Source organism: Erigeron canadensis, chromosome 7 (assembly GCF_010389155.1).
Source record: "Erigeron canadensis isolate Cc75 chromosome 7, C_canadensis_v1, whole genome shotgun sequence".
In the NCBI taxonomy this organism is placed as follows: domain Eukaryota; kingdom Viridiplantae; phylum Streptophyta; class Magnoliopsida; order Asterales; family Asteraceae; genus Erigeron; species Erigeron canadensis.
Genome location: NC_057767.1, coordinates 7,309,724 through 7,319,628, shown reverse-complemented (window position 1 = coordinate 7,319,628; position 9,905 = coordinate 7,309,724). Strand labels below are relative to the sequence as shown.

Here is a 9,905-nt window from a genome sequence, read left to right as displayed (position 1 = left end):
AACAACTCAACCCACTAAGCCATGGAAGCTACAATCGTGAGCCACAATGAGCCATGAAAGCCATAACCGAGCTAGCCAAAAATAAGGACGGCTCTAAAGCGTCCTAAGTGCAAAGTGCGCCACTAAAATGCCACATTACGCCTCATCGCCCAGGGCCCTCCTTGCCCACTTGGGGTGTAGCCCCTTATCTATACTCCTATATAAAGTTATGCATCCCCCTCAAAATAGAAATAGTTACTCATATGTCACACACGAAATTACTAAATTGCCCCTTAATAAAAACACACTGTGGAAAGAGTTTTATAAATTAACAACTTTGCCTTTAATGAATTAATTTACACCATAAACTCTTATTTTAATACTTAACACTTTAAGCCCTTGTCTTCTAAGACTTAACGCATTACGCGGGTACCATGCTCGTAAAGGAATTATAATTATTCCAACACTCCTCCTTATAAACACACTTAATGTTTATTCTTCTACCAATATAGGACAAACTCACATTAGTTAATTACTCTTTCAAGTCCTTTTATCATATCTATTAACTTGGATATTTTATTTTATTACATAAAATTTCCAAAAAAAATATATATATTAAATCTCGAGTTTCAATTTGTTGGACCAATTCGTTGGTGGCCTTGTCAGTTTGGTCTTCTTTAGTTAACCGATAAGCTTTTCGCTTTGGCACTTGGTTTCTTTGTGTGTTTCATACATGTACGAGTATGTGTTTAATACAAAGTGACAAAGTGACAAAGTGAAAAGAGGTTGATACTTTACACAGTTGGTGTGTCATGCATTAAGAAGTGCTAATGTTGTGTTGAACTAACACAACTAATGTAACTATGTAAGAATAAAAATGTCTGATAATAATTTTAATTAATTTTAATTTTCAATTGTACGTCTTCACTAATATACAATTTGATATTCAATCTGTTAGGTCCATTTAATCTCATTTGACCTGATTTCTCTTTGGTTAATTTTTATTATTATCTGGACTAGTGGAATGAGTGAAATAACAATTAGTATGATCATCCAAAAACTCAATTCGACCCATTAATTAGTAAACGAGTCAAAATTAAGTCGATCTACGACTCACTATAAACAATTATCATCTGTTAGCCACGCTAGCAATACATCTAGCTAGGCTTGATGCTTTGAAAGTGAATGATCTTCGATCTGATTGACGGATTGCGTCTTGATCATTAAAAATCCAACTTCCAGCAGGAATATATTGGGGTTCTCGATCCATAGCACCCGCATCAACTTAATTTAAACGAGTCTAGTTAATTTCTATTGGAATATATCTTGTTACTATCGAATTTACCTGAGTTTAACCCGGACGTTTTATTTAAAATTATAAAACCAAAAAATATGCATGTAATTTTTTTTTATTAATGTATTATAAATTTATATGGAGATAATGAGTTGAATAACACAATAATTTATAAATTAAAAGTACCTATTGTATTAACAAAACATAAAAGGATTATACTATATAAAATAATTTTTTTTTTATAATAAAAGATTAAGAACTTTAAATAAGCATTTCGTGAGTTATATTTTTTAATTAAAAATATTGTAAATTATTTATGACATCATAATTGAAATAAAGACATTCTAAGTAAAATTGTAGACTTACCATATCATATTTTTTTCTAAAAATACTTTTGAAAGACAATTGTCTAGACATTGTTTGTTATGTCTTAGTTGAACTTCACAATGTAGATTTTTTATAACCAATCAAAACAAGACTTGTACATACAGGAAACATATATATATATATATAATGGGGAAACTTTTTTAACTCATGCAAATTCTCTTTTTAATTCGCAATATTTACCTATTGAACATATATATGTGCACACCTATGCATATTGATCCTAGTCTGAATCCATCATGTATACCGAGCTAAGCATATTCTAGTAAATGGAACACCATGCATATAAACTAAAACTTTGGTTAATGATAAACAAAACAACATTACACTCATTAATCCCTCCTTGACTATGTTTTCCGGCTGGGCCTAGGGCTCGAGGCCTTCGGATTGCGACGTTTTGGTTTCTTTGACATAATTACTTCCCTACCTTCCATATTTTCTTCCTCCTCTAATCCACTTGGTTGGGCCTTGTAAACCCTGTAATGACCGTGTCCCATTACCCTTGGTTTTGGGTTGGATCTCATGTCCTGTGAACCATCCTTGGTTTGTGGTGTACTTGGAACCGATTGGGGATCAGACTCAGGGTTCTTCATGATATCCTTTTGTTCCAAGACCCGTGCGCTTGAGCTAGACCTCATTGACCCATAATTTCCCTTTTCAAGCTCTTTAGTTGCAAATCTAGGAAGCCTTGCCGCATCGGTTTGGGGAGCTGCTCCATCGAAGCTTAAGGTTGTGAAAAGTACAAGAACGAAGGTGAAAATATGAAGCGTCATAATCATTGGATTAATATATTCTTAATGATGTTTGATATATAGATTATGGAAACTAATAGAAAATCTAGAAATGGAATTATTGGTGTTGTGGTATGTATTTGCATGCAATGCATGTTTGCAAGGTGATGGCCGAAATAAATTGAAGGGAAAACTTAATTGAACCATAAAAAATACAAATAAATGATGTAAAAAGCATCGAAACACTTGGGTGAATGAAAAAAAAAAAAAATCGACTTCTATTTGTACCGTTTGACTAATTCTTTAAACATTTTTGAGGTAAAGAAATATTGGTTGCCCAAGACCAAGCTGATCCTTACAAAAAATTTTAGAGATAAAAAGAAAAAAAGAAACAAATCAAACATAAAAAAATAAAATTCCATGTGTCACATTCTTATGGTTTTAGGAGTATTTTAGACTAATGTATTAGTAGATTAACCATTTCTATATATTAATATATAAAAAATAATATATCCGCATAATGAATAGTCTAAAAAACCTATTAAAAACAGCACGATGAAATGCAAATTTCAATAAAAAATTTTCCTAATTTTATCTTTTTACTATTTCACATGTCATCATTTTGCTATAAGCAGGATTATTATGCTATAGCAACCTTTTAAATATAATTCAGCATGATATTTATAAAACGTATGTAAAATAGAAACCAAAGATGTCCATTTTCCAAACAAACGCCTCGAGTTTGAATCTTGGAGTGACGGCTTGGTTGATTTTTTAATTTTTGGTTTACATCTGAACTAGGCTTTATTGGGCTCAATTATAGGCTGAAGTTCGTTTTTTAAACTTTATGTGGCCATGGGCTGAAATTTATTTGAATAAAAACTTGAAAGTTGGAATTGGACAATTAGTTCTGGATAAAATTGAAGAATTGTTAAAAGGGAGTCTCTTCAATATATATTTAGAAGTTGACTCTTTTTGTACAAAAAGATTTTCTTGACTATTGTCATAAATTAAAGATTTATAGAGACCTTTAAACATGTTTTTATTAGAATCTTGATATGATTTTTTTTATTTACCAAAAGATACTCACGTAATATGGTGGCGGTGGCGTGATGGTGACGGCGATTAGTGATGATAATTGATTTAAGGTAAGTGATTAAAGAGGTAACAAATTAAGATATTTTAAAAGATCAAAAACTGACGGTGTAAATTAATTTATCAACGATAGAATGATCATTTCGTATGTTTTATTTTAACTTTTCAGCAAGCATGAGGTTAGAATTTTTATTGAATAGGATAGATTACTAGCATAATGGAACCAATTCAATAACAAACATAAACATGATATTTGAAATCTAGTAACGCGGGGCTTAAAACTGCTAGTTTTTTTTTATATTTAATAATATGGCAATATTTTTATCGCAGAAGGTTTATTTCTATAAACATTGGCCGAACTCATATTCAAAAATCGTTGACCGGTCAAGGCATTTTTTTTCGTTTTATATTTTAGTTAATTAATAAACTAAAATGGAATTGTACATTTGTACTATTCTTTTAACGACATATATGGTATTCCTTATACACAAGTATCATTTTTAAATTTATTAAATATTATATTATTTAAAATTAATATATACCTGTCAAGTTATTACTTAATATCAAATATAACTTATCATACGTATCCATCAATAAATTAAAAAAACATTGAGATAATATATATATCTATCAACTTATTATGTGTTTCTTACTTTAATTTCTTTTTATTTCTTGATCAAGTTTCCTAATTTTTTTGTCTTTTAAAGACAACACCAAAAACAAGAGGATTTTTTTTTTATTTTTTAATTTTTTTTTTTTGTTGCCTTAAAGCCGTCAACTAACAATTAGAATTTCAAACTTTTACTTTTATACTGTTTTACTTTTTCACTTATTTATACTTAGAAAAATAAATATCTAATTGATGTTATTTGAAATGTAATGTAAACGATCAAAGAAACAAACACATATTGATTGTTGGTTTTTTTTCCCTTTCAATTTTTATGATCAATAAAAAAAAAATTTCCATCGCATACTTGCTTTTACTTATTATAGTTCATATTAGGATGTTTACGGGTCGAAACCCGGCCCAACAGGCGACCCATGAGAGCATGAAAACGTGACCCGACCCGTGAAGGTTCGGGTCGGGGTCAGGCGGGTCACGGGTTTCCTTCACAAATTTTCGGTTTTTGCCTTCACCCGACTTGGCCCGGCCCGCCCCGTGACCCGCGGATGCACTAAAAACGTGACCCATGACCCAGCCCGTTAGGGCTTCATGCGGGTCGGTTCAGGCCGGTTCCGGGTCGGGCGCGGGTCAGCGAGTCTTTTGCTCATCCCTAGTTCATATAGTACATACGATTCCACCAGAATGATTCTTTTAATATTTATCCTTTTATTTTTAATTCATTTTATGTTACAGACATGTTCATATTATATCGTTGTCAAAATATATGGTTTTATATTTATAATCACTAACAATTAATCTACTTGGTCTTTTAGGGATCAACCTATGGTACATGCTTGTTAAAGATTATTGAGAGTACAAGTATTGGTATACATTCATTGTATACGACATATATAATATCAAAGCATACACTCCTATAGACACACAATATATATCAAATAGTATTTTTGATAATATTTTAAATGTAATCAATTAAATATAGCTATCGTATACGATAGTTATATTTAATTGAATACTTGAAATGTTTTAAATTTAATATATACAATTGACTAAACTAAAGTTAAATATATGTCTAAATATATTTAATATCACTTTCTATGGTAGTTATATTGATATCTTGTCATGGATTAAAACGGTAATTACCGTCACAAACTTTCAAGGCAAACCAACATTTGCTATGTTTTGATTATACCCATAAATCTGATTCTGTTTATTTCAAAAAAAAATTGCAACGAGAAAAACCATAATTCATTACATGTTCAAGCAATATTTTGAATGTTTTATCTCATCAATGGACGATCAACGATTAAAACAAGTTGATGATTATTATACAGACACCATGAATCTTGATCAAGAAATCGATTGTCTATTGTCATCAGACGAGGAACTTGATCAAATTTCATTCCAAACACTTGATATCCAAACACCCAATGAGGATTTTAGTCCTATCAATGTGGAAAATGATGCCCCATTTCAACCCTTATCGCCATTTTCGTGGAAAAAGCTGTGGAAATTCACGGGTCCTGGTTTTCTAATGAGCGTAGGATTTCTTGACCCTGGAAACCTTGAAGGTGATCTCCAAGCTGGTGCGGTTTCTGGGTACTCTTTATTGTGGTTGTTATTATGGTCAACGTCAATGGGGCTTTTCATTCAACTTTTGTCCGGTAGGATTGGGATGGTGACTGGGAGGCATATGGCAGAAATTTGTAGGGTTGAATACCCATATTGGGCAATTTTATTTTTATGGGTTATGGCCGAGATAGCGTTGATTGCAGCTGATATTCAAGAGGTGATTGGGAGTGCTATTGCCATCAAGATCTTAAGCAATGGCAATGTACCTCTTTGGGTTGGTGTTTTGATTACAGCTTTTGATTGGTAAGAATTATATATTGGTCTTACAAAGTATGGTTTTCATGAGGGGTGTTTGAAATGGCATTTTCGATTTCAAATTACATACCTATTGTGTTTTAAAGTCAACCATAACCATTTTCTAGTGTTCGGTTATTATGGAATGATTATGAATATTGCAACTTATGAAGCAAAAAATAAATCAATGATATTAAGAGTTGAAGAAAGGAACCCCGCCCCGGTATATCTTAGAAATCAACACTATTTTCTTTCACGATTATGGTTATTTTCATGTCAGATAATCACTTCCAAAATATGCTAAACAGATCGTCAAACTTTATGTTGCGGACATTAGGGGGGAATTTTCAACAAGGCACATATCGTTTATGAAATGTGTTTGGGTCGAAATCGTGTTGCCACATCTAACCTATTTATGAAATGGGAGATAGTCGGATTTGGTCCATGGATAGATAATTTAAGCTTTGAACTCTTTTAAGCATATAAGACTTCAAAAAATAAAATGTAATACAAAAAAAGTCTGACCTACTTACTAAGTCAGCGGTTAAAAGGTGCAGATAACCCATCCAATTAGATATCTATCTTTCAAACCATATATTTTTTTAATTATTTATTTGGGAGTTTCTCTCAATTACTTATAAGTTGTTTGATGCTTTGAGAATCTAAACCATTTTACACATTATCCCATTTAGAATTAGATAAAAAGGTCACATGGGTCGTGTTTGGGTTTAATTACTTTTCGGAATGTTAACCATTTCCAGAAGCCTTAATAATGTTTATTTAAAATTTTGTTGCTAGTTTCATTTTCTTGTTTCTTGAGAGCTATGGAGTGAGGAAATTGGAAGCTATGTTTGCTGGTTTTATTTCAATAATGGCACTATCATTTGCCTGGATGTTTGTTGACACTAATCCTAGTGGAAAGGAACTACTTCTAGGTTGATATTATCTCCTTCTCTCAATTCTTAACACATATAGGGTTGCAAGCGAATTGACTCAACTAATTTAATCTTAATCTTAATCTTTGCATGCTCAAAGTAGTATTGTTTTCAATGTGGAAAAGACATGGAATGGTAGTGTATGATTGTTTTCTACGGGTAACAATGTTTATAACTACAAAGGTTAATCGAAGGATTCATCTCCTTAGTTTGTTTTTTTCGTAGTTTACATCCCTGTTTAAGAATTTTAGTGAAATAGATCAAATATACTTAGTTTTATTGCGAATTACATCCCCCATGCCGTTCGTTTTGTTGCAAATTACACCCTTGTGGTTTGTTCCTTTTCATAGGTTACATTCCTCTTTAGGAGTGTAACTTGCAACAAACCGTGTAGTGTGAACCTATTTTACTGAAATTTTGGAGGAGGGATGTAAACATTGAAAACGGACAAACCATATGGACCAATTCTGTAATCAACTCTAACGGCAAATATAAATCATACTAAAGTAACTTACATTTTTTAATATGCTCTTGAGAAAAGCCAAATCACAACAAACATAGTTTCATATTTTGAAGTTGGATTATTGAGCAAGATCTATGTTATAGTTGGTACAAATGTTCTTCAACGATCCGGTTCATTTGTAAGCATAAGTGTTGATATGTATCATCATAATAAAACTAGATGTAATTCACATTTCATTTCAGGTCTGTTGATACCAAAAATTGGCTCAAAGACATTACAGAAAGCAGTGGGATTATTAGGAGGCATAATAACACCTCATAACATCTTCTTATATTCTGCAATCGTACAATCGAGATAAATATTGACACGAAAAAGAAAATCCAAGTCCAAGAGGCATTATATTACTACACAATTGAATCATCATTAGCCGTTTTTGTAACTTTTACAATCAATGTGTTTGTAACTACTATATTTGCTAAAGAATTTTACAATACAAAAGAGGCCGATACCATAGGTCTGTTAAATGCAGGGCATTATCTTCAAGACAGATATGGGGAAGGATTTTTCCCAATTCTATACATATGGGGAATTGGGTTGTTCGCAGCAGGTCAAAGTAGCACATTAACAGGTACTTATGCCGGTCAATTTATAATGGGTGGGTTTCTTGATCTTCCCATGAAAAAATGGTTAAGAACATTGATGACTAGGAGTTGTGCCATTGTGCCAACTATAATCGTAGCAGTGTACTTCAATAGATCAGAAGAATCTCTAGATGTTCTTAATCAATGGCTTAATGTGCTTCAAGGTCTGCAGATTCCTTTTGCTCTTATCCCTCTTTTAAAATTGGTGGCAAGTGAGCGACTCATGGGTGCATTTACGATTAAACTAACTATGAAGGTATAAACTTGCAATGAAATTGGTTACATTTGGCTTGCAATTAACCAGATTGCAATCATTTGATTACTTGTGATTGGTACTTGCAGATGATTTCATGGTTTGTGGCTGGCTTGGTAATCACAGTCAATGGTTGTGTTTTAACGGAGTTTTTCATCTCGGAAGTTACAGGAATTATGAATGGTTTTGTGATATCTTGTCTCAATACAGTTTATGTTGCATTCATTTGGTATTTGATTACGCATAAAACGACATAATAATGGTTAATACCAGGCCATACTTATCCATGCAGCCAGTCTATATTGTGAATATGCATGTTCATCAAAAGAAAACTCTTATAGCGACAGGTGCACGTTGATTAGTCATATATTCGGGATATGGTTGATATATAGGGTGGATATTGAGGGGAAAACAAAGTTACAAAAGTAACTGAACATAAAACAAGAGCTATTGAAGTTCTAGACCAAAGATATTACGAACATCATTTATAGCCTAATACATAAAAACATATAACAAATTAACATTAATAAGAGTTCATACTAATTTGAAGTTTGAATGCAATTTTGACTTAAATTGTTAGCTAGTAACTTGATTAGCTATTTCATCTCGCAAATTAACTATCCATATCTTGCCTCGATCATCACATTATGTTTTCCCTAGTCTTTCTTCTCTGTATCCTGCTTATTGTTGTTCTTTAACAAGTGCAATGTTGTCATCAAGCTCCTTAAATAACTGATCATTAATACTACGCCTCCTTATGAATTTATGTACAACAAAATAAGCTATCACCGTGTAATGTGAGATTTTTGTATGGTGAAAAAGTAGTCAAGTTTTAGTAAATATAAAATACAAGGCAAAACCAAAACTACGCTAGATTCTCGCTAGATTCACCTAACTAAGATTAAGCTTTAAGCCTGTAATTATGATTTAATTTTTTTTATATAAACCAGGATTCTTGTTTGATTCACCGGACTATAATTATTTTAGTAGTCGAGGTCCTCTCGCTAGTTCACCAAATTAACTAAAACAATTTGTTAAAACGTATAATCCAGTCACCTGATTCGCTAGAGGACAAGTGACTACATTAGTTAAAGACTGGTTAACACTTCGTGAATCAAAGTAGTAATTCTAAAGATAAGGGTACCAATTATCTCAAACAAATCACTAATCAATTCATATGTTATAAACATATAATATAGTTCAACTCAAATATTTATGGATCTGCAACTAAACATAAAAATAGTTCAACAATCGCAAACAATAGATATCACAGCATGATCACATATCCAATTAGAGGTAAAAGTGTTTATATACTCATATAATCCAAATCCATACAAATGATATAAAGATAATTCACGTTTTAATACATGTAATAAATTAGAAAGACAAGATAGGATCAACCGAATGATGTTGGTTCACATGGATGATTGGTGGATGATAAAACCATTTAGATCTGCTTGAAACACCCCAAAGAAGCCCTAATGTCATCCTAGAGATGAATTTGTGGGGACCTTCTTAGTCATGAGGGTTTAGACTTCGTATTTATAGGTTTACAAGAAGCCCTAGTTGTCACCGACAATCTGAGCGATACTTAGACAGTCAGACTCATTAACATGCTTTGAGCGACACTTTATTGGCAGAG

The 9,905-nt window shown here is 32.2% G+C and overlaps 1 pseudogene; it reads left to right on the top strand.

The window, feature by feature from the left end:
- The first annotated feature begins 5,597 nt into the window (after positions 1-5,597).
- On the top strand, positions 5,598-8,522 carry LOC122608221 (annotated as a pseudogene).
- The last annotated feature ends 1,383 nt before the right edge of the window (positions 8,523-9,905 follow it).